The sequence below is a fragment of the Pecten maximus genome, chromosome 17 (genome assembly GCF_902652985.1).
Source record: "Pecten maximus chromosome 17, xPecMax1.1, whole genome shotgun sequence".
NCBI classification, from domain to species: Eukaryota; Metazoa; Mollusca; class Bivalvia; order Pectinida; family Pectinidae; genus Pecten; species Pecten maximus.
The window spans coordinates 7,778,547-7,793,676 of NC_047031.1; the positions used below are offsets into that span (position 1 = coordinate 7,778,547).

The 15,130-nt window shown below is 34.3% G+C and overlaps 1 protein-coding gene across 1 annotated transcript in view; it reads left to right on the forward strand.

Annotated features, from left to right (window-relative positions):
• The first annotated feature begins 6,446 nt into the window (after positions 1–6,446).
• Positions 6,447–15,130, forward strand: part of LOC117315088 — a 29,580-nt gene continuing 20,896 nt past the window's right edge. Inside the window, exon 1 of the mRNA XM_033869234.1 lies at positions 6,447–6,984. The gene's annotated coding sequence lies outside the window, so the exon portion shown is untranslated. The remainder of the gene's footprint in view (positions 6,985–15,130) is intronic.

Below are 15,130 nucleotides of genomic sequence, written 5' to 3' on the forward strand. Positions count from 1 at the left end.
TGTCCGGACGTAATCCGACAATACTTCATATTTCAAGAATGGAGTGTCCGTAATCATAAAGGTCAAAGGTCAAAGGTCACGACCCGTATAAATGCATCACATTTTGTAACAGGACGGTATGTGATCATTTGATGGACATCAGCATCCTTTCTCACGATACAAGTATAATATATATCTATCTACGGTAGTGTACCTATACAGACAGCACGTGATCCACATGATGTGCGAGAGTAAACAAATTTATCATATCAATAACGAGCGAAGATAAAGAAATACCTGGTGTACACGTACCTGTAACAACACCCCATTCAAGGAGTGTGGAGATGATAAACAGATATACAGGTTATACTGCAAAACAATCAATTTTCGCAGCGAATAATTTTACCGGTTTTATTTTAATAAACTATTTCTCGACGACATCTTGAGAGTACTAAAGCGATAGACATGTTACTGCAAACCTAACAATTTTCGCAATTTTCCCGTTTCGCGGTAACATCTTAAGGGTGTTAAAGCGATAAATACAGATTACTGCAAACCTATTTGTTTTAGCGAGCGGCTTTTAATGTCCACGTGGTTCTACAATCATAGCCTATTTTCGCGAAAGGCAAGTAACTGAAAACCAATTTATTTTTGCGGAGATTAATTTCGTGATCTTTCTCTCCTAATGGTATTCAAGGGATATGCAGGTTAATGACAACAAGTTGAGTTTCGCGATTTTTCTCTCTTGGCTATTCGCCGGTGAGATCCTTTTCGAAATGACGGAGTGTTTTCAGTTCAACATCTATAGTGTGGTGAATTAATTTTCGCGATTTTCCAAACAGGCGGACATAACGGAAAAAAATCGTTCGCGAATAATGGTTTAAGTATTGTGGGAGGAAACGTTTGTTACTGTGCTGTATAATGATGTTTCGTACATTTTACAAAGGAAGGGGTCTGGTATATCATTTGTATAATGACGTAATTCCAGTCGCGTGCTAGGTATGACGTAATATAATAATTCTCGAGATTATGACACAAGGCCTCGCTTTCTTAATGTCACTGTGGTTTGCTAAATCCTGTTAGCACAATTATATTGTTCTATTGATCACATAAACACTTACTTAGCGTCCAGTCACAAGGCTATGAAAAAGAAATAAAAAAATAAAATATATAAACTATTTGCTAATAAACATGAGCCTCGTAATCATCGCTTAGAAATAGTACGCTGTCAATACATTTGAAATTCACACTTAACATTGCATTTTTAAAATGTATTTACATATTTGAATATCCTACGACGGATAGATAAGTCCACAGGGACCTGGGAATTTGTTATAGTCTACATGTATTTGGACCTCCCATAGTGTGTATAGCACATTTTCAGACGTTTTGGGGGGCTAGATTAAAATTCGGTATATATAGAAGGTGCTATACACACAATAGGGGACGTCCAAATACAAGTAGACTGTATTACTAATTCTCAAGTCCCTGTGGATAACACGATATCTTCTGTACATAGGCCGAGTTGATTTAAGCATGGTTTTATTGTTAAATATAACAACAGGAATAGGACACAAGTTATCGCAACTTAAAAACGCCTTCTTCCAATAACCATTATGTACATAATATGAATTTACAATATAATACAGTACATGTATATAAAATTTGTATATGATGTAAGAAAAAAGAGAGATGGGGGACAGAATGAAAAGTTAATATGTTAATGCCAGCTAATAAGAGAGAGAGAGAGAGAGAGAGAGAGAGAGAGAGAGAGAGAGAGAGAGAGAGAGATCTGTATAATAATTGTATGTGGATGAATAATCACACATCAAACGACTTTTATATGTCAACATATTCGGCCTTGAAATCTCGATGCCAGATTCATATTATTAGTTCTATCGTTATCTATTATATCTGTATGCAAAATCATCAGTATGTAAAATCTACTTTAATGCACAATAAATATTCCTCTTTGGTTTAGTTTAAACATCTTTTATTGACATGAAATGACAAAGGGATTAGTCAGTAAGTATTACCAACTTATAAATGACTTCTCCCGTAACAATGACATAATAATATAAATATACAGTAATCACGTGATGGCAATATACAAATATTCTAAAGTACGACAAGGAAAAGTCAAGAAAAGACAATTTAATAAGTAATCATTGACTAATCGGAAGTATCATTTTTTTATGAGAGAGAGAGAGAGAGAGAGAGAGAGAGAGAGAGAGACAGACAGACAGACAGACAGAGTACTGCTGGCTTGGATAATTTGTTATACTTTTCCTTTATACGGTGAAGTATAACAGCAATGAACCCATAGGACCTTTGTTAAAGATAATAACTAATTAATGTAAAATCTGTGTGACAATTTATTATGAAGGTTAGCCCACCATTGAGATTTTTACAATTGTGTTGTACTAAGCCATTGGGTCCGGCCTAGTGTACTCGGTCACACTATGTTATGTATAAGTTTAGGGACAGTCAACTGTTATCTTAAGCGATTGTAAATGTGTAAATTTGTCACCAAACAGTATCAGTTAATTGTGTTCAGTATTACATTGTGTAAGCCTTGGAGTAAGTAGGGCGTATTTCTCAAGACGAGACATGATGACTTAACAAAATCGAGCACCGTAAAGGCAGATAACTCGTGCAGACTTCAAATGATATTGGTTGCATAACACTAATTATGATGGTATACCGGAAGTGATAAAAGTGACTGCTCGTTGGGGTACTGTAACAGTCTACCTCCGCCTCGGAAAAGTATACGGGAAGTCAGAGCAGCTTTGAGTTCACGTTTATATAGAATAAAACCATTTTTGCAAAGTGTAGATATTTTAGCAAATATTTAAAAACGGTCTACTGGACAAATTGAGTGAGTGAAGAGTGTGAGGGGGTGGTTTGGTGGTGGGGGAATTCCGACATGATAAGTTACTCATATAATGTAAGCCTCACTCCGTGTGGAGAGACCGATATGATAGGTAAAATGAACGGCGTACGGGGGCTCACGTCGTCGTGCTTGTCTCGAAGTGTGGACACTTAACATTGAGAAACATATTATTTCGACATATAAAATAGAACAAAGAATAAAGAACAAATCGAAAGTAGATTATCTGGCCTAGGAACATAATAATTATATGAGCTTATTAGGAAAGTGTTGGAAATAACCGTATTATGACGAAAGTGTAAACAATAGGTTGACAATACAATAGAATATTATGGATTACCTTCCCCAGATATATGTCGAGTCTAATGAGGGAGAAGATGGAAAAACCTTCCGTGAATAATAACAGGCTGGGTTCCATGTTGAGTGCAGTTTCTGATGTCACTTGTCCTTCAGTAAGAAGTAGGACATGTGTTTTGTCAATAGTGTCTTTGTTACTTTATTTATACTTGTATTCTCGTTACTTGTCACGCTTGACTGAAGACGACGTAGAAGGTAGGATTTAAATTCTGTAGAGAGTTCCTGAACTGTACATGTTACCACAGGGGCTTGAGAATTAGTTACAGTCTATATGTTTTTGGACCTTCCCTAGTGTGTATCACAGGGACTTAAGAATAAATTACAGTCTACATGTATTTGGACCTCCCCTAGTGTGTATCACAGGGACTTAAGAATAAGTTACAGTCTACATGTATCTGGACCTCCCCTAGTGTGTATCACAGGGACTTAAGAATAAGTTACAGTCTACATGTATTTGGACCTCCCCTAGTGTGTATCACAGGGACTTAAGAATAAGTCACAGTCTACATGTATTTGGACCTCCCCTAGTGTGTATCACAGGGACTTAAGAATAAGTTACAGTCTACATGTATTTGGACCTCCCCTAGTGTGTATCACAGGGACTTAAGAATAAGTTACAGTCTACGTGTATTTGGACCTCCCCTAGTGTGTATCACAGGGACTTAAGAATAAGTCACAGTCTACATGTATTTGGACCTCCCCTAGTGTGTATCACAGGGACTTAAGTATAAGTTACAGTCTACATGTATTTGGACCTCCCCTAGTGTGTATCACAGGGACTTGAGAATTAGTTACAGTCTACATGTATTTGGACCTCCCCTAGTGTGTATCACAGGGACTTGAGAATAAGTTACAGTCTACATGTATTTGGACCTCCCCTAGTGTGTATCACAGGGACTTAAGAATAAGTTACAGTCTACATGTATTTGGACCTCCCCTAGTGTGTATCATAGGGACTTAAGAATAAGTTACAGTCTACATGTATTTGGACCTCCCCTAGTGTGTATAGCACATTTTGAGACGTTTTGGGGGGCTAGATAGAAATTCCGTATATATGAACACGTGTCATTTTTACTGAATTTTAATCTAGCCCCTCAAAGCGGGAAGGGGGGTAACTCAAGAAGTATGAAAATGTAAACGTGAGAGTATTTTACCATGACTACTGAAATATCCATGCAGGTGACCGATGCAGGCCCTCTGGACCTCTTGTTAATTATAACATTTTCATATTTCAGATATTACTCTTGAGGGGGCCTGCAGATATAAATCCAGGCGTTGAAAGCCTTTGTCAATGCTCGTCCAAAGACAAAATAAAATCTCTAGGTACGACATTATTATTAAAACGAACAAGTCTGGTCCAACCGTTATTGTACCGCGAAAAACGAAAACCATACCGGCTGTTAGGACGTTAATTAATACAAATTTTCCAAGATTGTTTTTGTTTTGTTTTGTTTTTGGTTTGGTTTTGGTTTTTGTTTTTGTTTTGTTTTTTTGGACAGTACACATCAAATTTTAACGCATGCCATAATTTAAATCGAAAAGCATGTAGATATCTGTATACAGAGACTGTATTTATCGCAATGAAAATTTAGCGAACAGTTTGCCGGAGAAAACGCGCTTAAAATTCTTACCGCTAAAATATGGGCGTCTGCAGTAAGTGGATTCTCAAGGAATATATTTTTGATTGCCTTTTATCTTATCCTTATCCTATCCAGACATACTAAGTATAAGTGACATTGCTAATAGTGTTCTTCATTTAGTAATACCGTCGGCTTGTCCCAAGTTTAACGTTTTAAATTGGCGGGGTTATAAGGTCGCAGTATTAGCTCAGGTTTGCGGATATATCCTTTACGTATTGATAGAATGTCTTTTTTTTAAGATTTCAAAATTTATCGACAAACCCAGAAAAACTCGGCGTGCAACAAGATGTCACATACATTACAGTCAATTGTAATTTACACTCTATAACATACAATATTATTGACGTCACAAGGTTTTCACATATCATACATGAGGGTTTCTTTTCTTGAGTTGTGAGTTGCGAGTTACAAAGTGCGAGTTGCGAGTTGCAAAATTCGAGTTGCGAGTTGCAAAGTGCGAGTTACAAAATTCGAGTTGCGAGTTGCAAGATCAACTCGCATTTTGCCACTCGCAACTCGCAACTGACAAAAAGTGAACCTCACCATACATTGGTATCATATACACTATTACATTCATCATACAATCATACACTGATATAGACCCTACTGCACTACCCATCATTTATTAGCATACAATGATATAAAGTATTTCACTCTTAATACCAAACCATTTTTGTTTTTGTTTGTTTGTTCGTTTGTTGTTTTTTTGTTGTTTTTTTTGTTTTGCTTTGGGTTTTTTAAAAAAAAATTTCTTCTTGTTTTTTTTCCCTTTTTTTTTTTTTTTTTTATTAAACAGTATTACGTTTTTTTTTCTTTTTCATTAACAATTTAACGTTGATGAATCAAAATAGACGGTGTTTTTGAGAGGAAATATTGTCATATATACAAGGATCCAGTGTTATTAAGATAATTACCGTTTATATTAATTATTTGACCTATATATATATATATATAAGTAAAACTGACCACAGTAGAAATTAACTACTAATTTTCTTCTTAAGGATGATGTAAAATTTAACTTGGGATAAATTGATTATCAGCTGAATAAATCGTCTCCTTTGCTGCATTTTATAACAAAGCTCTTGTAGTTTTACTTCGTGATTAGAGATTAATAAAACGTAATTGTTTCGAGGAAATCATTACACAATACACATACATAATATACACACTTACCCATAGGGACGACTTGTACATTACTCGGTATGTGACACCGTGTTGCTACAGTGAAGTGTCGTCTGCCGCACAGCCAAAAACATGGAGAGCATTTTCTAACATGACATTTATTTATCTATGCACAGTATCACTTAAACATATCTAAATTATGTGTTCTATTTCGTTAATCTTATGTGTGTGTTTAAATCAGAATCTGGATTAATGTAAAAATATTTTTTGATGAACTATGTTATTGGCATTAAGATGACTATACTTTGGATGCTTTAACTGCCAGCTGTGTATTTGGTAACACCTCGGTCTCGTTGCACTCTGAATGACCTTTGAACCCGAGATCTATATCGATCTGGTTCAATGGACAATCACGATGCATTCCTAATAAGACGTAAAACAGATGACCGTTTGTCCACTCATTGTCCGGAGGCGAACACATAGAGAACATATCGCCGATCACTTGGCTGTTACGGTATGGTCAGTGGTCAGTTTGGACACGTGCTTATTCTATATCACCCAGACGAAATTCCTTCGTTTCAACCGAAATGGTAAAATATCTAACCTGTAACTTGACCATTCTAGCCAAGGGCTATCACTGACCACATGTAAATATGAAATTAAGATTTTTCAGTGGATATACAGGGAATGATACTGACCGCAGGCCGAATTAAACGATATATTGATATCTGACCACCACGCACAGGTCCAGTTAAACTGACCACCGTCGTGTGGAAGTTGAATAAAGCCAGGGGCCGAAAACCTTAACGCGGGGCTGTAACAGAGGATGAACTTTGGATAAGATATAATCGGTGTTGTCGAAAATGTTACAAGAATCTGTGACTCCTTGACCAATCGTCCGGACAGGTGGACGGATATTCTTGACCAGTGGTCAAAGTTATCTTTTGTTTGCCAGACGTGGAATAACTTTCGAGATTTTTCAGGCTCAAGTTCAAGGTAAGCGTTTACTTTTAATTTTAAAATTCTATATCGACTTTTTATGGTACTCTGATCCAAGTCATAAAAGGTAGATTTTAATATATTAGAGAGTTGAATATTTCAGCGCACATATATGCGCTGAAACATCTAACTCTCTAATAAATTGATAAGATGGCCGCTTTAGGGCTGAAAGTCCTACTTTATTGTAAAGATTTTTTTGCAAATTAAAAGGAAACAACACTGAATTATTACGGAGATGAATTTTTTCCATAATATTGTGTACAGTTAGTTCTGATAATATATTCTTGGAAACAAGGCGGTTTCCTTAAATTAAAAGTGATCGTATCTTTCTACAAAACAGCAAACTATGATAATTTAAGATATTTTATAAATGATAATTAATTTTGAAAAATCCTACAATTTGTTTTCAAAACTAGTTCTTCTGGAGAATTGTTAAATGATAATAATATTAAAAACAATCTTGTCGGCGTGATGAACGTGTCATTGTAAACTTTTCTAAAAATCGGATACTATATATGTCATAAATTATATTTTATTTAAAATATCCATTTATTATGATACACATTTACGGGCTTCCTAGCAAGAACTCAGATACATATTTATTATTACACTGTATATAATAATTATTTTTATTGAGGTTTTTTCGTTGTGTTAAATAAAAATGTGAATACGTCACGAAGCAGTATTTGCTGTAAATGTAGGTGTCGGTTTAGATTGGATACCGTTTCATACTTACATTAGTATATAAAATATAAGTAATACTTTAATAGGAAACACCACTATAAAACACAGGGACCTGCAAAAAATACAAACCCATGGCCACAGGGACTAGTAAAACAAATCCACACTCACTGTCACAGGGATGGCAAAAAATCCAAACTCACTCTCATAGGGAATTAGCAAATGTTCCAAACTCATTGTCACAGGGATTTGGCAAAACTTCCAAATTCACAGTGATTTGGCACGGATTGCCAGCTCACGGTCAATATATAAAACATATACGGGCCATGGAGTGTCAAATGCCTGTGGTATAAAATAGGATGTTTTAATTACGGAAGTCCTTTACTTGTAACAGTTCCCGATTGTTACTTACAATATTTAATTTGTGTCAATCCCCTGTGTACCGGAATACAAAATATATCGTCACCAATAGGGACATTTATTGTTTTGAAAATAGTAATGAATAATTATGTAATAAAATTGTCTCTTATTTAAAAATGTTGCCATTTAATGCTTAAATTGGTAGAATGGACAGATGGACAATTGTTGATAAGATTTTCGTAATGTTAGGATGGACAGTGTTCAGAATGATAGGACATGATTTTTGATTGGCAAAAATTGTTCAGAACGTGCGCATGGACGGATTTTTGTTGATTTGTAGGCACGTCTGAACTATTTTGAAGTTTTGTATTTAATCTGTATTTAGTCTCCATAAAACACGATGGCTTGGTGTCTGTGGAAGCTACATTACGTGATGAAAAAAAGTGTTCTAAAAATAAACTTTGTATATTTTACAACAATTGAGAAACAAGTTATAGATAATAATTTAAGTAAATTACATAGTATAAACAGACTTCGCTCAAACCTACTTACGGAATTGAACTGACGAACGAACGAACGAACGAACGAACGAAACGAACGAACGAACGAACGAACGAACGAATGAATTGATGAACAAACGAACGGACGGACGAATGTATGCTGAATAAATGGATGTGAACAAACGGGAAAAGGAATGATCAATTTAATGATTCACCGAGTTATTTCAATGCTATAACACTTTACCAAATCCAGTAAAAGTATATATACGTATACCTAACATGTAATGTACCTATGGAGTGCGAGGCTTGTATATACACTAGTCTAATGAATCAATGTAGATCATTACTTGTTCTGTTTTACGGTCAATACTGACATTTACTGACCATTTCCGGACAGTCGGTACTTAATTCACACTGAATATGTATCCGATCTCGTCACTGGACAGAACATAAATGTCCGGAGTTATCTACCTTGGATGACAAGTTCGGTCTTCTGTATAATTCGTGTTACCCTAGCATTTTCCCCATTTTCTGAATTATTATTATGCGAAGCATTAAATTCATCAAAGAAATTCCTTAACTTGAAATATTCCACTAGAACACATTTTTAATACTCTAGTATTTAAGTACCAGTCTGCCTAAGAATCATGCAGGGGGTGAATCATGACATGTCACAGATTCAGTTGTTTTTTAAGATCCTATTTTGGTTTGTTTTGTTTTTGTTTAACGTCCTATTAACAGCCAGGGTCATTTAAGGACGTGCCAGGTTTTGGAGGTGGGGGAAAGCCGGAGTACCGGGAGAAAAAACCACCGGCCTACGGTCAGAACCTGGCAACTGCCCCACGTAGGTTTCGAACTCGCAACCCAGAGGTGGAGGGCTAGTGATAAAGTGTCGGGACACCTTAACCACTCGGCCATCCTATATATACATGTATATCACTAAGATGTATTGAAGAAAACACCTTTTATTTCATGAAAATGTGCTCGTTGCCATGGTAACCATGGAATATAGATTTCTATGGTAATTTGCATGAATATGCATCAAAAATCTATGATTATTTGAAATAAAAATTCTTTCCTTTAGGTAATGATATGATCAATTATTTTATTGTTTTGTGTATATGTGCAACACAGAGTTTTGAACCAAATATCTAACTTAGAAAAAATAACAATATTGGTTGCCATGGTAACTGCCTGGGAATACATGCAAACATTCCAAAGTTCAAATATAATTTCATCAAATCCAATTATGCTTTCTCATATAGAAGATTTTAAGAAAACGAATTTCTTAAATCGGGGCCAGTTTTGATGTCAAGGATCTGACACGAGTGTTGGTGTAAAATTAAACATCAGCGGTAATCTAATGGTGTCGAGTAAATGTAAATAAAAATGTTTAAACATCTTAAAAAACCAGGGGAACCAAACACCTTCAGCAGTAGACAAAATACCATATATCTTATCCAGATGTAAAGTTAAAGACCGGAAGCATTACCTCCAGCCCCTTCCAATCCCCTGCACCATTTCTCTTTATTTTCCATGCACATGTTAAAATGTAATTAAATGCTCTATAATATATATCCAAATAGTATTGTCAGTACTGTTCCATAGCTACTTTGTCTACAAGGAGACAGATTTACATAAGTACTTGGCACTTGTTTCGGAATCCTTTTTGAAATCATATTGTATATATTATATTGCCATGTATTCAAAATTGATATGGAAATCAATACATGTTATAATATTATAAATATTTTAGCAAAAACGTACATGATGGTTTCAAACATGTAAAATGTCCAAGACTGATAAGGTCTGTGCTAGTTTTCGGGTTACTGCTCATATAGTTGAGCGGCATTATTGACGACCTACTGTTTGTCAAAAAAAACAACGACTTGACAACAACGAAAATTTATTCTAAAAGAAAACTAATCCAGGATTGATTGTCAATTTTGTTGCTTGCGTGAACTGTTGAAGGGAAGTGAAATTGTACACTCGCAGTTCATGTACAATTTGCACGAGGTTCACTTCCTGTCATAAGTCCACGCAAGTAACAAAATTGACAATCAGTCCTTAAATGTTTGATGCGCAAAATACACGAATAAAAGCCGAATTTCTCTCGGTACAACTACGACAGGAAATTCAAATCTATATCTTCGGATCACCAACACATAGTGTATATGATACATTGTGCTAATAAATAGATATATATCTTAGCAACGCAAATGACGAAGGAAGACAACTTTTTGACTCGTGCCCTGACCGGGCCTCGAACTCACGATCTACGACACCCAATCGCCTAGCCAGAAATACCCACAGCTTATACCACTGCGCCACATTTAGGAGGGGGGGGGGGGGGGGGGGGGGGGGGGGGGGGGGGGGGGGGGGGGGGGGCTATATCGAAGTTAATGAACTAACATTAAATCGTTGATAATTTATGAGTAATCATTTGTAAAGTAGATATTTAAGCTGTAGTTTTGATAATCTTTATTTCCAATATTAAACAAAAAACAACCAAACAAAGCTTTGTAGTATGTAAAAACTTTTCTTTTTTTTTTTTTTTTTTACATATTTGACAATATTAGCGTATCCATTGTATTTGATTACTTTTACCGATGCTGTATTTGACAAACTCGACATATTGATAATTACACTTTATTTACAATACACAGGACATAAGTAGAATGGATGCTTCTAAAGGAAATACAAAAAAATCATAATGTAATATTTTAAAATTTTAAAATCTGATAAGACATGTATGCGACAATGTCCAAAATTTGATAAACAGAGAAGGATTTTACTTGGTAGATACTACCGTGAAAGAATTAATATTTTGAAATATTTTTCTGTTTTGAACTGTTCAAGTAAAAGAAAGCTCAGACATTTTTTGTAAGTCAAAAACTACACACTATATTCTGTTCTGAACACACAAATATAATGTATTTTATAATATGTTCATATATTATTTCTGTACCATCAAGTTGGATGAGAACTAAATGAATTTTGAACCTTGAATCATCGACAATGACGAAAGAACAATGGATAACAATAAATATCCATCATACCGATTTGACGGCTGTGGTAGCCGGTTAGATGTGATGGCCGAGATATGTGGTCAGTCCGACTGGGAAATGGTCAGGTCGTTATAATATAAAATACGTCATAATTTATCTAACATCGTAGATAACACTTATTTCACGGACACACGCTAATCTTGATCACTTTATTTCTCGCGAAATCCAGTTTTGTTTTGTTTGTTTGTTTTTGTTTTTGTTTTGTTTTTGTTTTTGTTTTTTTTTTCTTTGTTTTTCTTTTTTTTATGGTGGATTATTTCATGTATTGTCTTCTGATTATGTCCTAATGACATATACACATATTTGGTCTAAACGTAGTTTTGAAAAGGAATATCATTCTAGTTCATTTGAACTAAAGGACACAGTTTTATTTTATTTCATTCCATTTTAGTTTATTTTTTTTATTTTCTCTTGATTAAATTTTGTATTGTACTTATGCTGAAATAAAAAGGTCATTAATGCTCATTATGTCATATTACATTTTAGTTTGCTTATTATTATTTTACCTTTAGATTTTATTTTTATATTTACCTATGTATTTGTACATTATACATATACAGTAATATATCAGAAATAAATCACTACAGGAGTTGATTGACCCGATCTTAGAAATAACCGTGAAATAAACAGCACGCAATTTGTCACCATATAATTTCCAAATGACATGTTAATGAGTTTTTCATTAAAACATCCGGATATTTCTCACCTAAACCTTTATCTTATTAGTATGTACTTGAACGAAAACGGAAGAGCGCACGGTTCTGTCCCATGACTAAGAGCCGTATCTATATATAGACACACGCGATAGAACATGTGACATACATACAACAAACATTTCACCTAGCGTGTTGACAGTAGTTGACATTTTTATGGAGCGTTTTATTGATAATGATTACAACTAGAACATTAGCCCGGCATTGTTAAGATCGCGTTGGATTCAAGCGTTTTATATACTTCCTGGTTAAATCGCACCGAGAATGAACGCCCTTCTAGCATCATTGAGTATCTATGTGACAAGATTATGGTGTTTCCATTTTGAAATGTGTCAACACTAGTTAAAGAATTAAATAATGGGGGGAGTTTCTCGCACAGATAATATGGTAAACGCTGATTATCATATAGTAGGTTACGGCATGACGGTTGGGGAATACATCGCAATAACTCGATCTAAACTTGGCACTGAGAGATCAGACGGCAACCATTTTCTTTCCTTTGCAAACTTTTACTAACTTATTTACTGGAGAGTTCCACAAAGGGAGACATTTACACATGATATAAATACTATATATATACCATATATATAACAATCAATAATCGTGTGAATAATTACAGGAAAATATTTTCAATCTACAAACTGGTTTCGAATACAGACTTGATACTAAATAACGAAACTGTCATTTAAACGAAATATCGATAAATTGAAAATAAAACTTATAGGTTTGTATAGAGAACTTTGGAAACGTACACTGATAATAGGACCAGGCGTTTCGATGGAGTAAGCGTCTTCAGTTTCAATGAATACATTCGCCATATTGTGACGAATCTAGGTCAAATCCGGGTTAAACGTTTAAATGCCTCAATGATATTTTGATTGATTTGGCAAGGCGTCAGCCAGAGTGGCCACTTGGGCATGAACTGGAGAAAGGCTGTTTTTAATAACTCGTAAAAAATATCACGGACAACTTAAACTGAGAGAAATCAAGATACCACTAGCAACTGTATATATGTTATCTATATACTGCAGGCTAGTAAATTAGGAAGATGGACGTTCCGTGTCAATATTGTAAAATATCTTACACTTTCTTAAAGTACACTCCAGTAAGCCACTTTGGGCATTCTATATACTGTTATAGACAGGAGACGTTCCCTGTCAATCAATTATTCGCTATCCAACGTCATTGGTTTTTTTTGTCGTGCCGAGCGGGATGATGACATTAATTAGCTATAACTATAGTGTTACTATTTCTATCTCATTGTAAACAAAAGGGAAATTTGCCATCATTTATTGTCCAAGAAACAAGCATTTTATGGTGAAAATGCGGTTTGTGTATTCTGTAAAAAGCAAAAACGAGTGATTTATTTTCGCGATATTTGGGCATAGGGATATATCGAAACAAAACAAAAAGTAGACAGAAATTGCGATTAGCGTTGTGAGAGTTTAACGCTAAGTTAAGATAATAACATGCAGGTGTACAGTATAAGCTTATACCACTGCGCCACATCGGCGTTCTTAAAAAAGAACGTTTCAATTATATAATTATTTTAAAGTTAATATAAATTTCTTAGTCATAGCGTCTCTTAAGCCTGATAGGCTGGACATTTTAGCTTGAGCAAATATGTGACATTCGAATAAATAAATAATAATCATTATTATCATTATCCTATTGTGTTATCCTAACATTGTGGGGGAATAATGATGTCGTGGTTATTTTCTAAAAAAAAAAATTCTTGAAAAATGATGAATAAGATAACGAATTATATTTCATATTATACTTATCAAATATATTATAGAATAATTATGAAGCCTTGCATTACAAATAACGAATGTATTAAACTTGTGTTGATGTTTATAAATCTTTCACGAGTTCGGTAGTGATCTGTTAAGACAATTTAAAATACCCATAGGCTATTTTTCACCTCATGGATTTGATCTCAAAGAGCAAATTTGACATTATAAATTATTTATTAAAATCAAAATAACATTAATTGCCAAAACACGTATTATTTGTTTTGTTTAGACACAATTTGATTGGGCACAAGTATTTAACAACTTACAAAAGCCCTCTCCACAAATATATCACAAAGATTGTGATAGCGACACAGTATACTTATAATGATTATAAAGAAAGAAAAGAAAAGAAGGATGACAAGAAGAAAGACAGATCCAGAGATCTAAGAGTAAGATGAAAGTTACTACATTAGGGTAAACTACAAATGAGGGTTCATAAACGATGTACACAATATATATCTTTAAATACACTTAATTAAAACTAATTAAAAACTAATGCATGGCAAATTCTAGCTACTCATCCAATTTGTTTTGTCAATAATTTGAATAAATAAACAAATAAAAAAGCTTGTTACAAACCAAATTTGATCGTCTAAAGAAGCTATCTTATCAACACTAGGGGGAGGGGGAACCTATATCAAAGTTAATGAACTAATATTAAATCGTTGATAACTTATGAATAAGAATTTGTAAAGTAGATATTTTCAGCTGTATATTTGATTATCTTTATTTTCAATATTAAACAAAAAACAAACAAATCAACAAAGCTTTGTAGTATGTAAAAGCGTTTTGACAGATTTGACAATATTAGCTATCCGTAGTGTTTGATTACCTATACCGATGTTGTATATGACAAACTCGACATATTTATAATTACACTTTACTTACAATACACGTTACATAAGTATGATGAAAGTTTCAAAAGGAAGTATGAAAAATCATCATAATGCAGTTTAAAAAGGGAATTATGATAAGACATGTATGTGACCATGTCCAGAATTTGATGTTCAGAGAAGAATTTTACT